This window comes from Mesoplodon densirostris, chromosome 9 (assembly GCF_025265405.1).
Source record: "Mesoplodon densirostris isolate mMesDen1 chromosome 9, mMesDen1 primary haplotype, whole genome shotgun sequence".
In the NCBI taxonomy this organism is placed as follows: Eukaryota; Metazoa; Chordata; class Mammalia; order Artiodactyla; family Ziphiidae; genus Mesoplodon; species Mesoplodon densirostris.
The window spans coordinates 108165107-108180040 of NC_082669.1; positions in this window are offsets into that span (position 1 = coordinate 108165107).

Sequence of the window (14934 nt, forward strand, 5' to 3'; positions counted from 1 at the left end):
CCCGCCGGTCAGGCGGCGGACTTAGGAGGAGGCTGCGCGCCGCTAGGGAGGGGAGCTCGGGTATCCTCGCCGCGGCTCCCTGTGGCTGCGTCCCGCGGCCATCGCGGGGCCCCCGGCCCCCGGCTCCTGCGGAAGCACGCGGCGCGGGTGAAGCGGCGGACGCTCGCTCCCGTGCGCCCACCCGGCCTCCCGGCCCGCGGAGCCGGCAGGGGCTGCGCTGCGCGGGGCGGCCCACTCGGGACTCCCGGAACGCCTCCCTTGCCCGCGCCCCCAGGGAAGACCCGCACCCCACCTGAGAAGAGGCGTCCCGGGGCGCTCGGGAAAGCCCGGGTCTCTTCTCGGGGCGCCTCGGACGGGGGGAACACGGGAAGCGGAGCGCCCCGCGTACGCTCCCCGGCCCGCTCCGCGCGCTCCGGGCGGCCGAGGCGAACAATACAGTTCAGCCTGGCTCCTCCTCAGAGACCACCCCTCAACCTGTCCCCTCCCACTTTCCTGGCCTGCGTTCCCGCCCCCCCCCCTCGCCCCCGCCGTCGCCCTCTCGGGACAGACCTCAGCCCGCGGTCCCCGCGCCCGCCCCGGGGACGCTGCGGACCGCTCGGCGTGCGACGGTTCCGGCTGCCCGGCCTGCGCCTCTGGGCTCCCGCCCCCTGCCACCCCCGCCAGGACCAAAGGCCGGGACGAGGAGAAGGAGGAGAAGGAGGTGGACTGCAGGGTCTGGGTTGGGGAGACGCTCACGCCGGGAACTCACTCGGGCCCCCGGCTGCGCGCCACCACCAGGCACGTCAGCTCCTTCCAGGCTTCCAGTCCTAAGGACCCTGCCAGAGGGGCTCTCGGGGCACTTGGGGTCGGCCCTGCTTGTTGGAGAGCGCCCTTAGTCCGCCCTCACTGGGGAATCACGTGCACACCCCGAATCCTAAATAAGTCCCGCAAGAGGAGGGGGACCCCACCCCCACCCCCGCGCTCCCAGGCTCGGCGCGCACCTCTGACTGTCCACCGAGATCTCCGCGGGAATCCGACGTCCCGGGCAGCGAGACCTCCTGGAGCGCGGGTCTGCGTGTTCCCATCAGGCAGTTCCGCTGCCGGCTCGGCGGCCGGGGGTGGGGGGGGCGGGGGGGGGGGGCGGGGTGACCCCCCTACTCGGATCCTCCAGGTCCTAAAGGTAGCAGGATTTCCCCGAACCCTCCAGAGCTCTTTAGAGAAGCTAGCCGGGCGATCTCAGATCGGATTTGTGTCTGTGTGTTTTGGGGGGCGGGGAGCAGGGTGGCTTTGGAAAGCTAGCCCTCATCACGACGACCGGACCTTCTAACGGTTGACCGTGTCCAGACTCCGAAAAAAAAGCCCATAATGGGGTCCCATGGGGCATTGGGCCATTTATTCTCCAAGTGGTCAAAACTAGAGAAACCCATTCTTTCTTTCCCCAAATTTGTGAATCACCTTGCAGCTCCGCTTAAGGAGTGGGCACTTAACTTCGTAGGCGATGGGGGCCACTGAAGGGTTTGGGGTGGGTTAGACGTTTGGAGACGTTTGGAAAAAGACTGGTGGAGGTGGGTTGAAAGGAGGCAGGAGGGGGCTGCTGGGATCCAGCAGGGGAGAGGAAGGCAGAAAGGGCAGGGATATTCCAGAGGTGGACTCTTCAGAAACCAGATGCCTGCTGGGAGGAAGGAGGGACTCTGGGAGTCCCCACGGTGCCCAGAGACTGGGTAGATGGTGGCTGATGACACCTGTTCAGAGGATGCTTCTACAGGCTGGTCATGAGTTCTTTTTCGGACCTGTGTACTTAAAGGGGCCATTGCAACATCCAGATGTGAAGACTGATGGGCATCTGGCCATACAGGTGTAGCCTACAGCTGAGGCCAGGCAGAGAGGGTGGGAGTCATGAGCATGCCTGGGAGCTACAGCCCTTGGGGAAGGTGAGGTGAAGAGTGAGAAGACAGAGGAAGAGTTTACACAGAGAACAGCTGATACCGACCAGGGTTCTTGACCTTCCCCAGTCAATAGAAGTTGACTAGAGGCCAGACAAGAAATTCAGGCAAGGCTTTATTGGGGCCCCTGCTGTAGCAGGGGGGAGCGAGAACACACAACAGGTTCCCTTGCCCTCTCGCTCCCTGTGTGTGGGGGTGAGCTTGTTCCTTATATGGGGTGAGGGTAGGGGTCTGGGGGTCAGGCTGGAGGGGTGGCATAAGCACCCTGCTTTTGCTCCTGACACCCATCTTTTGCTCCGGGCTCTTCAAAAGTGGCAGTAGGGGTTTTTTTGGTCTTTTGTAGCTTTTTGCCCATAGTTTGCCCCAATTGCTCGTGCATGCAGTTATTTTTAGTCCCATATAGTCTCTTTGTATTTTGTTGCTTGAGGAGAGGTGTGTCCAGATGCGTGCACTGCAGCACTGCAAAGGGTCCAAGGTCCCAGGCTTGTCTCAGAGCCAGAGGAGACCCAAATGTTCTGAACAGGCATGTGTTATCTTGGACACCAAGAAGAGAGGGTGTTCAAGAAGTGGGGAGGTCCAAGGCAGGGTGAGATGACCATGGCCATACCCTCAAGGAGCCTGCCTACTAGTGTTTGAAAAAGGACAGCTACACTATGAGAAAAGTTGAACTTCCAAGGAGCCCACACAATTGAAGTAAGCAAGAGGGGAGGCATACCTTTCTGTTCCTCAGTCGCCACCAACACAAACCTGCCCCCTTCTCAGCTCCCAGCACACAGAGCGGATTCAGAAGCACTGCCGCAACGTCAATCAGCCGAGGTCCAGTGCTGCTCACCCCCACTGTCTTCCTCTTTCCAACTTGATACAGTTTTTGTTCATCTTGCCCTTCTCCTTTATTCTTCTTCCCCCACATTGGTTTGGCCACAGTGATCCCCTGGTGGGGAGTGAGCCAGCCGGTCTGTTTCCTTATGTGTGTGGGGAGAGTGTGTGTGTGATGATGTGGGGTGTCTCGGTGTCGGCGTGTGCAGTAAAGGTGCTATCTTGAGCCTGCTTCTCTTCCCAGGTCAAGCATTACAGACTGCTTTGGTGAACTTCACCCAAATCTAACAGGGGTGGGTGCAAGAAGGTGGGAAAGTTGGAAAACAGCACCTAATTCCTCTGAAACTGGGGTCTCCCGCCTCCCACCTTGAGAAAAACAGAACTGTAGAGACCCAGGAGCCAAGCTAGGTCTGCCAGCAAAACTGTGCAATCAGCAAACACTGGTCTCCCTCCTCTACGTCATGCACTTAACTATCTTCCAGAGACTCCTCCAAGGGCCCAGATCCCTCATGGGAGAAGCAGGAAAGGGGCAATGTTTGACTGAAGGTTGGCAGGGGAGACTCCTGGCACCGACAGCAATGGAGGAGACCATTTTGTGCCAGGGAGTGCTCAGACACATGCCACACAAATAGCCACAATTCCACCTGCTAGAAAGAATGACTGCTGCAGGGGCCTCTCTGCAGGGCATCAAGAAAGGCAGATGGGTACTGAGTTTCTTCTATTTATTTATTTATTTATTGGGTTTCGCTGGGTCTCAGTTGTGGCAGGCGGGCTCCTTAGTTGTGGCATGCAAACTCTTAGTTGCGGCCTGCATGTGGGATCCAGTTCCCTGACCAGGGATCGAACCCGTGCCCTCCTGCATTGGGAGCGTGGAGTCTTAACCACTGGGCCACCAGGGAAGTCCCAGGTACTGGGTTTTGATTTGGGGTGATGAAAAAAGTATGACTAGATAGTGGTGATAGTTGCATAACACTGTGAATGTACATAATGTCACTGAAGTGTACCATTTAAAGTAGTTACAATGGTAAATTTTGTTATATGTATTTTACCACACACAAACACAAAACATATTGTATTATTGGAAGAAAAAAGAGGGCTTTGTGAAACCTCAGTATTATTACTATTATAATTAATGTTTGGAGGATGATTATCAGAGAATTAAAATGATTGGGGAATAATACATGGCCATATACCCTTAGCACCCTGTATATACACGTCCCACACTGTGAGTGTTGCCAGGGTCCAGAGAAGGATGGGACCAGCATTAGATATCAGAGAGTCCCCTAGTCTCTGAGCAAGGGTCCTGAACCAGAATGCGCTGGACCACTGGGCTCAGGTCTCCCCACCCCCCACCCCCCTCATTCCCAGGATGACATGATCTCAATCTGCTCCAAGGAGTCACTGTCCATTCTAAAAAGGGTCAAGATTTAAAAACAAGCAGGCTTAGAAAACCACATCTCCCTCTCATGACAAGAAAATCTCTTTTACTGGCCACTGTCTCGCTGCTGGCCCCCAAAGTCAGGAGTCAGGCCCTCTGGACAAGAGGGTTGCCACTCAGAGACTGGCCCAGAGGAAGGTTCACAGACTCAACACGCACATGGCTCTCCAAGTTCACCCCACATCCGGCACTGGAATGTCTGGGCCTTTCCTGGGTGTCTGACCGGGGCAGTGTTAGTAAAGACATGGCTATTCTGTAGTATTAAAGCCAGCTGGTAAACATCCCGTCCCTCCAAATTTCATTTTATCTCCCCCACAGACTCTTCCTGGCAGCTTTGGAGAAATATCAGAGGCTAACTAGACAAAGGAAAGGCAGTTTTTCAACAGCTTTCAGAATTCACTAGCTTTGACTTCAAGTCTGGCCAATGTGAAGTAATAGGGATTGGATTTACCCTCCTGCTTCCTACCTGAAACAACCAAAAACCAGACACATAAAATATGTGAAACGGTTTTTAAGACACTGGGCATCTGGCAACAAAGGACAGCAGTTCCTGAGAGACAGGGACAAATGAGGTGAGTCCTATGAGAGGCCAACTTACTGCCCTGAGAGAATTTCCAGACCTCAGAGCAGGAAGCGGGAGCCTGGATGGAGCCCAGTGGGCTCCCTGAGTTTCAGAAACAGCTGAACGACCAGGACAAACAAAGTGCCTGGTCGGATAAAGTACCAGAGAGCGGAGACCCCTGGAGACCTATGGAAGGTCCCTCTCCAGTATGCAGCTGGAGACAGATTAACACGTGCATGGGAGGAAACTACCCAAGGTGGGAAAAGGATTACTGCCCAACCCCACACGGGGTTGAGAGTAGTGCACCAAGGACATGAAAACAGTTATTGTAACTGTATTCCATGTGTTCAAAAGGTGATGTAGAATCAAGGAGTCCCAACTGAACTTCTAGAGATGAAAGCAATGTCTGATATTAAACAACAGCAACACTGGATGGAGTTAACAGCAGATGAGGCATTTCAGAATAAAATATTAGTAAACTTGAAGACATAGCAGTAGAAACTATCCAAAACGAAAAGCAGAGAAAAAAAGAATTTAAAAAACGGAAAAAGCATCAGTAAACTGTGGGACAACTTCACGCAGCCTAATATGTGAGTAATTGGAGTCCTTGAAGAAGTGGGGAGAAAGGAGGGAACAGAAAAAAATATTTGAAGAAATAAGGGCTGAAAGTTTCCAAATTTGATGAAAGTTATAAATTCACAGATCCAAGGAACTCATCAAACCCTAAACGTAAGAAACACAAAAGACACAGCTTCATCAAGAAGAATATATAAGGGCTTCCCTGGTGGCCCAGTGGTTGAGAGTCCACCTGCCAATGCAGGGGACATGGGTTCGTGCCCCAGTCTGGGAAGATCCCACATGCCACGGAGTGGCTGGGCCCGTGAGCCATGGCCACTGAGCCTGCGCGTCCGGAGCCTGTGCTCCGCAACGGGAAAGACCACATCAGTGAAAGGTCTGTGTACCGGAAAAAAAAAAAAAAGAATCTGCCTGCCAATGCCAGGGACATGGGTTCGAGCCCTGGTCCAGGAAGATCCCACATGCCGCGGAGCAGCTAAGCCCATGCGCCACAACTACAGAGCCTGTGCTCTAGAGCCCGCGAGCCACAACTACTGAGCCCGCGTGCCACAACTACTGAATCCTGCACGCCTAGAGCCCGTGCTCTGCAGCAAGAGAAGCCACCGCAATGAGAAGCCTGTGCACCTCAACGAAGAGTAGCCCCTGCTTGCCGCGACTAGAGAAAGCCCGCGCGCAGCAAGGAAGACCAAACGCAGCCAAAAACAAACTATTGTGCTTCAAAGTATACTATTAAGAAAGTGAGGGCCTCCCTGGTGGCGCAGTGGTTGAGAGTCCGCCTGCCGATGCAGGGGATACGGGTTCGTGCCCCGATCTGGGAGGATCCCATATGCCGCGGAGCGGCTGGGCCCGTGAGCCATGGCCTCTGGGCCTGCGCGTCCGGAGCCTGTGCTCCGCAACGGGAGAGGCCACAACAGTGAGAGGCCCGCATACCGCAAAAAGAAAAAAAAAAAAAAAGAAAGTGAAAAATCAGTCTACAGAATGGGAGAAAATATTTGCAAATCATATCTCTGACAAGGCTTTAGTATTCAGAATGTATTTTTAAAAAATCTTACAACTCAACAATAAAAACACAAATAACCCAATTTAAAAATGAGGAAAGGGGGCTTCCCTGGTGGCTCAGTGGTTGAGAGCCCGCCTGCTGATGCAGGGGACACGGGTTCGTGCCCCAGTCCGGGAGGATCCCACATGCCGCGGAGCGGCTGGGCCTGTGAGCCACGGCCGCTGAGCCTGCGCGTCCAGAGCCTGTGCTCCGCAACGGGAGAGGCCACAACAGTGAGAGGCCCGCGTACCGCAAAAAAAAAATAATAATAATAATAAAATAATAATAAAAATGAGGAAAGGATTTGAATAACATTTCTCCAAAGAAGAATACAAAATAACCAATGAACACATGAAAAGATGCTCAACATAAACTAGTCATTAGAGAAATTCAAATTAAAACCACAATGAGATACCACTACACCCATTAGAATGATTAAAATGAACAAGTCTGATCATTTCAAGAATTCTTGTTGGCAAGAACATAAAACGACTGGAACTTTCATATACAGGCTCACCTTGTTCTATTGCACTTCACAGATATTTTCTTTTACAGACTGAAGGTTTGTGGCAACCCTGTGTCAAGCAAGTCTGTCGGCACCATTTTTCCAACAGCATCTGTTCACTTTGTGCCTGTGTGTCACATTTTGGTAATTCTTGAAATATTTCAAACTTTTTCATTATTATTATATTTATTACACTGATCTGTGATCAGTGACCTTTGATGTTACTATGACTTGCTGAAGGCTCAGATGATGGTTAGCATTTTTTAGCAACAGAATATTTTAAAATTAAGGTATGTACTTTTTTTTAGACATAATGCTATTGCACACAATACACTACAATATAGTGTGAACATAACTTTTATATGCACTGGGAAACCCTAAAATTTGTGTGACTCACTTTATTGTTATATTTACTTTATTGCAGTGATCTGGAACTGAGCCCACATCTCCGAGGCATGCCTGCACATCTGATGAGAATATAAAACAGTACAACCACTTCGGAAAACAGTTTGGCAATTTCCTAGAGAGTTAAACATACACCTACCATATGACTCATCCATTCCTCTTTAGCCAAGAGCACGAAAGCATCTGTCCATGTGAAGACTTACACATGAATTTTCATAGCAGCTTTATTTCCAATAGTCAAAACTGGAAACACCCCCAGATGTCAAGTCAAGAGTTTAGCTGAGCTAATATTGCCTCAGCATCCATTTTTTTTTGGCCGGGGGCCCTCCGGGACCTTCCTGCTCTTCCAGGGGGCCCGTCTCTCCTTCCCTCAGGGTCCTGGTCTGATCCCTTCTACCCTCTCCGGCCCCAGCCCAGGGTCCCTCCCATTACTCAACAATTAAATATAGCACAATTAGTCTTGAAGTGGAATTACTAGGCTTCCATTTGCTGTTAAGGGGGCCAAGGGAGCTCTTCCCCTACATTCCAGATTTCAGCCTCGGAAGGAGAAATATTTGAGACAGAGAGACTTTCCCAAGCATCCTGATTTTTCCCTGTGCAGGTGGCAGCCGTCTTTGGTTTATGGTCTCAGACCAACTTTGCCAACTCCTTGCAAGTAATTACCTGACACTAACCCATCATTCATACTCTTCACCAGCATCTTGCTTGCACCAGCTTACGAAGAGGTAAAACCAGGTCTCTGTATTTGCCGGCCAATGGGAAAGCGACGATTTACAAGGGTGGTAGAAACTTTCCGACATCTTCCCCGCCCCCCCAAACAACACTAAACAAACAAAAATTCCTGTGCTTTTGTAATCTTTGTTTGTTTTCCACTATAATCGAGTGGCAATCATAAGGCAGGCACAATCACACGTTGGGTAATAACTTTTGGCTTCCATAACGACTTCTCAGGATAATTATTATCTTCCTGATTTTACTGATGAGGAAACTGAAGCCTGGAGAGGTTAAGCAAAGTTGCTCAGCTGGTGAGTGGAGATTGCATATCTCTTATTGCCAAGTCTAGGGGCGTGTCCACCAAATGACAGAGTCAGCGGCTTGGAAGGAGCAGGCCCACCCTCTGTGCTACCACATAGAAGGCTGTGGTACTGCCTTGCGCTCCAGTCCTGCTGACTTTTCCTAGAGAGATCTTGGGCAAAGATCTGGCAACAGGTGCCTTTCCCTGAATATTCAGATGAGGATCTGTGGGTGCTGCCCTAAGAGCATTTCTCTGAAGATGAGATCAGCAAGGCGACAGTCAGTTTCCTGGCGGACACACTTCCCCTGTCAGAGACCTCAGAGCTTCTGCACGTGGGCCCCCGTGCTCTTCATCCTGACACACTGGCAGCCTGGTTAGAGTGTGTGCGTGTGTGTGTGTGTGTGTGTGTGTGTGTGTGTGTGACTCGGAGGGACAATGAGGGAGCCTGCTTTAGCAACATCTGTTTTCACTCATTCCAGAAGATTTCTAGCTTCCCTCAAAACCACGCATTTGCTTGCTCTCTGTGTGGATTCTGAAGCCAAGTGTAATTCGTACCGGGGTTGTTAATCCTACAAAGGGTAGTTACATGAGTTTCGGGTTCTTTTGAGCGGAGACCAGGGCCAGCTCACCCCTAACTCCACACCTGCCTGTATTTTGCTGGGAGCAGAAAGGGAGGTCGACCAGGGGTGTCAGTCAGCATTCTTTGGCTGAAACGAAAGAAACTGAGTTTGGGGAGTTTAAGCAAGAAAGGGGGATTTGTTGGAAGGATAGTGAGTGAAGGAGAGATGAACACCCAGATTAAAGAAGGTCAAGAACTCGGGAAAAGCCAACGTCTCAGCAGCCAGAACTTGAGGAATGCATCTCTGGGATGTGGCTATGAGTTTACTTGGCTCCAGCCCTCCTCTCTCCCGGGGTGATTTGGTACCAGATTTCATTTCCAAGGAGAGAGAATTAATTGCCCCACCTCGAGTTTCATTTGGTTGGGAGCAGGACCCTGTGACTGCTGCCCGGTGCTCATACACAAACACCCTTCTCTCCATGGTCACTGACGAAAAAGGCCCCTGCCTCCCAGGGACCGCCCTGTGTGAACCTCACATGCATCACCCCACTCCCAATGGGTGACAATCCAAAGAGCCCCCGCCAACCCGGCTTCCCATGCCCCTAAGTGGTGTGATAGTGTGGCTGGTCTCTGAGTCCAAGAGCATGAGGCATGTTCACTCTCATCGAGATAGTCTTTCTTTTTTTTTTTAACTTTTTATTTTATATTGGAATATAGCCGATTACCAATGTTGTGATAATTTCAGGTGCACAGCAAAGGGACTCAGCCATCCATATACATGTATCCATTCTCCCCTCCCATCCAGGCTGCCACGGAACATTGAGCAGAGTTCCCTGTGCTATACAGTAGGTCCTTGTTGGTTATCCATTTTAAATATAGCAGTGGGTACGTGTCAATCCCACCCTAACTATCCCTTCCCTCCACCTTTACCCCTGGTAACCATAAGGTCGTTCTCTCAGTCTGTCACTCTGTTTTGAGATACTGTCTTATATTCTATAATCTATGGACTAAATGATAAATCAGATACCAAAACCCTACACTACTTAACAAAGAATATTTTTAAGATGTGCGTGTCTGGGTTTGAAATCTGGGAAAACCTCTGCTGTGGTTGATGGCAGGAGTTAGGTACGGGCTCTGGAGTCGGCCGGCTGGAGCTCTTTGCTTCTTTTGCCACTTCTGGTGCAGCTCTGGACAAGTTACTGCTACCTTGTTAAGTCTACTTCTTTAGCTGTAAAAGAGACAAGAGTCACATACCCACCTCATTATAAGTAAAAAATAGTTTAGCACAGTGTTTTGGGCATAGTAGTTGCTCAATAAACGTTAGCTGTGTTGTCGTTACCAGTATTTACTGATAACCAAGTATGGCCAGGCCCTGCTTCAACAGCCCGATTAGATTCGCTTAGAATTTGTTAAATGTTCCTATGTAAACAAGTGATGTTAAAATCTTCTCCCCCACAGAAAGTTTACTTTGGCATGATGCCACTGGCCTACCCCTATGGGATGTGATAGCAAAAAGTCCTAAGAAACTTGTTCTTTTCTTTGCGGGAGGGATCTGCTGAGGACGCAGCTTGTGATGATCAGCATGGGTCCTGAGGACCCAGGGAAGAAATTCCTTTCTGGCCGGAGTCCCAGGAATCGCTGTGCTTCTCCGGGGAAATGGGTTTATCTCTTGGACTCGGCCTTATGGAATCGATCTTGTTTCCCTGCTTGCTTTGGCCCAATCAGGGGTCCCTCTCCAGCAAAGAATCTGGAGTTTGCTTGCTACATAGAGCATTGTGGACGCTAACCTTACCATGGCCTCACCTTTTTTCTTCTTTTTCAAACGTCCAATGATTCCTTCATATACCTCTTCCATCTTATTTGTTGAGGAAGGTGGACACTCTCCCTGGCCCTGGCAGCCAGCCCCCATGTGGTGCCGTGGCGCTTGAGCCCCACGCCTCTCTGTGTGAAGGGCTCTGCCGTCTCAGAGGCTCCTCTCTGGCAGGCCCCAGGAAAGGATTTCCATCAGCTGCCCCGTTTGGGGGGCGTCCCATTCCTGCTGCCCTCTCTGTCCACGTGATCCAGGAGCCCCGGGGCCCAGGGTGGCCTGGGCCCAGCTGTGAAGTGGACACGCTGCCCTGCTCCCCAGGCCAGGCACTCAGGGGCAGCCTCCCCAGTCCTCGATGGGAAAGGGACCCGGGAGAAAACCTTCTCAGTCCCACTGCTGGGGTCTCTGCCCTGGCTGTTGTGGACTCTGGGGTCAGTGAGAGAGGGGGTGACTTTGTCTTCCTGGCCACTCCCCAGACTTTGGTCCCCAAATCAGGCAGCCTGCACCATCACAAACGCCCTCCCCCTCTTGCTGAAGTGGGACCCTGCCACATGACTGATAGCTCACCTGGCCCCCGCCCCCCACCCGGGGTGCATAGTCCTGGGGGCTGCATGGCCAGGAGCGGGGTTCTCACCTCTGACCACTCAACCTGCTCCTGCCACATACCCTGACCGAGGGGCTGGTCTCAGCGTCCAGCGAGGCCGGCTCCAAACCCACAGGCCCGTCCAGGGCAGCTGCCGTCCAGCCCCCTCCCCGCAGAGCCATGCCAGGGCACAGTGTCCGCTGGACTCTTAGGGATGTTTTCAATCACTGATTCCAAAGAGGGGCTTAGCCTCTGGCAGCAGGGAAGCCAAGAGCCTATTTACAAAAGAGCTCATTTTACAGGTCCAGGCTTCACGGGCCCCAGTGCAAGGCACTCCCTCGGTGTCATCGGGCTCGCCCCGACATTTGTGTGGCTGGGCAGGGACTGGGGGTCAGGAGGTCAGGGCTCGGCCCAGGTCCTCAGCCCGGCTCTCTGAGCCGCCCTGTGGGAGGAACGACCCCTTGTGCACTCTCCATTCCCTCGGCAGCCGTCGCACAGCACTGGATGGGGGGTGAGGGGTGCAAGTGAGAGATTCCCCAGGTACGGGCAGGTGTGGGCAGGTGGAACCCACGCTGTCCTCCAGAATCTGGGGAGGCTCTTCGACAGCCCTCAGCCCCCGAGCAATGAGAAGCCAGACTTTGTCTTTATAGTGGTGACATATACGGGACAGACGATTTACCATCCGAACGATCTTCCAGCGCACGGTTCATTAAACACCTTCATGTCGCTGGGCAACCATCACCACCATCATCTCCAGAACTTTCTCATCTGCCCAAACGGAAACCCTGGAGCTACATTTTTTTTTTTTTTTTTTTTTTTTTTTTGCGGTACGCGGGCTTCTCACTGTTGTGGCCTCTCCCATTGCGGAGCACAGGCTCTAGATGCACAGGCTCAGCGGCCATGGCTCACGGGCCCAGTCGCTCCGCGGCATGTGGGATCCTCCCAGACCGGGGCACGAACCCGTGTCCCCTGCATCGGCAGGCGGACTCTCAACCAATGCGCCACCAGGGAAGCCCTGGAGCTACATTTTTAAGGTCTCTCATTCAACAGGTTTTTATTGAAAATCCCTGTGGTTTCTTTCTTTTTCTTAAAATAAATTTATTTGTTTATTTATTTTTGGCTGCGTTGGGTCTTCGTTGCTGTGCGCGGGCTTTCTCTAGTTGCGGCGAGCATGGGCTACTCTTCGTTGAGGTGCGCGGGCTTCTCATTGCGGTGGCTTCTCTTGTTGCAGAGCACAGGCTCTAGGCGTGCGGGCTCAGTAGTTGTGGCTCGAGCGCAGGCTCAGTAGTTGTGGCACACGGGCTTAGTTGCTCCACAGCATATGGGATCTTCCCGGACCAGGGCTCGAACCCGTGTCCCCTGCATTGCCAGGCGGACTCTCAACTACTGCACCACCAGGGAAGGCCATCCCTGCGGTTTCTTGAGGGAACACAGGTCTGTAGGGCTCTGGAGGTGGAGACAGGAGGCCGTGTCAGGGAACACAGGGGGTCCTCAGGGGCGCAGGGGACCCCGAGCTCACGGGGGGACGGGGCAGCGGCAGCGAGGTTGTGGGAACATCTGTGGGGTTTTCAAAGGGGATGTTTTTCCTGTGATCGGACGGGCCTGATAAACAGCGCATGCGCGTCCCTGGTCTGCAGGGGGCGTGGGCCGGGTGGAGGGGGCGTGGAGCGGTGGGTGGGAGGACTGAGGGCTGAGGACACGAGGATGGCTCTGGGAGCGCCCCGGCTCTCCAAACCGCAGAGCTGAGACAGAAGTATGTGAAGCATGTGTGAGTCTCTTTAGAAGGCGCTGGCCCTCGGTCCACTGACCCCCTGGACCGACATCAGACAAATTACAAGTCTGCCCACAAGCACTTTGCTGGGAATCTTGTTTTTCTTCTTGAGACAAAAAGCAGATTTGCTGACAGATTACAGAGCAGAGGGCTGGGGTGAGGGGGAGGTCACCTGGGAGCACAAGCCTATTGGGGAAACACTAAATCACCAGTTAATGAGGTGCTGGGGAACTGGATGAGTTTAGAGAAACCTCTGGAATGCGGGAAGGGCTGCGTGCGAGGCTGGCTACTCCCCTGGCTACCGGGGACTGGACCGAGCTCCTCAGCCAGGGGGATTCTTCCTTAATTCCCTAGGAGGGGCTTACCTTCACTGTACAGCTTGGGAAACTGAGGCACAGGGCAGTGACTTGTCCGAGGACACATCCTAGCGAGTAACAGAGAGAGGATTGGGGCGGAGACCCAGAGCTGGCCCTTCACGCTGCTCCCCCCACGTTCTGGGTGACGTCCAGTGCCTCACTTACTACTGAGCGCCAGTATTCATACGGCACCTTCTCAGGGTTACTTGTTTGGCCTTTACAGCTGTGTACAGCTGGAACAACAGACATGATCACGCTCATTTCACAGAGCAGGAGACTGAGGCCTGGAGAGACCATTTGGTTCATGTCATAGGCTGAAACGTGTCCCTCCCAAATTCGTACGTTGAAGTCCTAACCCTTAGAACCTCAGAATGTGACTGTATCTGGAGATACAGGGTCTTTCAAGAGGTGATTAAGTTAAAATGAGGTCGTTTGGTTGGACTCGAATCCAATATGACTGGTGTCCTTATAAGAAGAGATTAGGACACAGACACGCACAGGGGAAAGGCCGTGTGAGGACACAGGGAGAGGACGGCCGCCTGCAAGCCAGGGAGAGAGGCCTCAGGAGAAACTACACTTGCCAGCACCTTGATCTTGGACTTCTGGCCTCCAGAACTGTGAGAGAAAACATTTCCATTATCTGAGCCCCGTGCTGACTGATACACTTTGCACCCAGTTCGCACCAGGCCCTGCTTCTCCCCGTGATGCCTGCTGACCAGGATAAGGACGTCTGGATTCCCTTCCTCATGCACCATGGGGAGTTTGAATGAGGTGAGGCAGGGGACTATGCTTTTGAGTATGTGATTGCTACTGGGTGGACTACGGTTATTTTAACTATTGTAACGATAAAATACACCTCTATATGCAAATGTGTGTGCAGTAGGGTGGTTGGGAGCAAAGGTATCAGCCGGACCTGGTTTGAATCCTGACTGCTGTGTGACCTTGGGCAAGTTGCTTAACCTGTCTGTGTCTAGCTCTCGTTCACAGTGGTGCTAATAAGCATATCACCATCTTGGTGTTATTGCACACAGTAAGTAAAACTACACAGGTTCCACAAGTACAGAGCCTGGCATCAAGTCAGAGCATAAAATAAAAGCTCGGTAGTAATTAACATCAACAACAGGGAAGGGGGTGTGAGGTCCTGGAAGCCTGGGGCCAGCCGGACCCGCTGACCCCTCCCCTGCCAGGCCTGATGTGGAGGAAAGAGCTGAGCAGGGACAAGGTCATGGCTGTGGGCAGGGCCTCCCACACATGGGGACGAGCGTAGCTGAGGTCACACGGAAAGCGCCACATCCCCGAATAAACTGGCAGAGAAAGGGAAAACAAGAGCGTGGTTTTCCACAAACCCTCTTCTCGACTCACACAAGGCGAGGTACTCCGGGCTCAGAGATCTGACTGGTTTGCCGTTAGTTTTGTGGTGGTTTTTTTCTTTTTTTTTTTTGCGTGGTGGTAGTTATTATGCTTCTATCATTTACACAATAAGCCAGTCAAAGTTAGATGCAAATTTCAGAAGGATTCAAGTGATACATGTGGAAAAAAGGAAAGCATAGAATAACTTGAATAAAATAAAATTGGAAGGC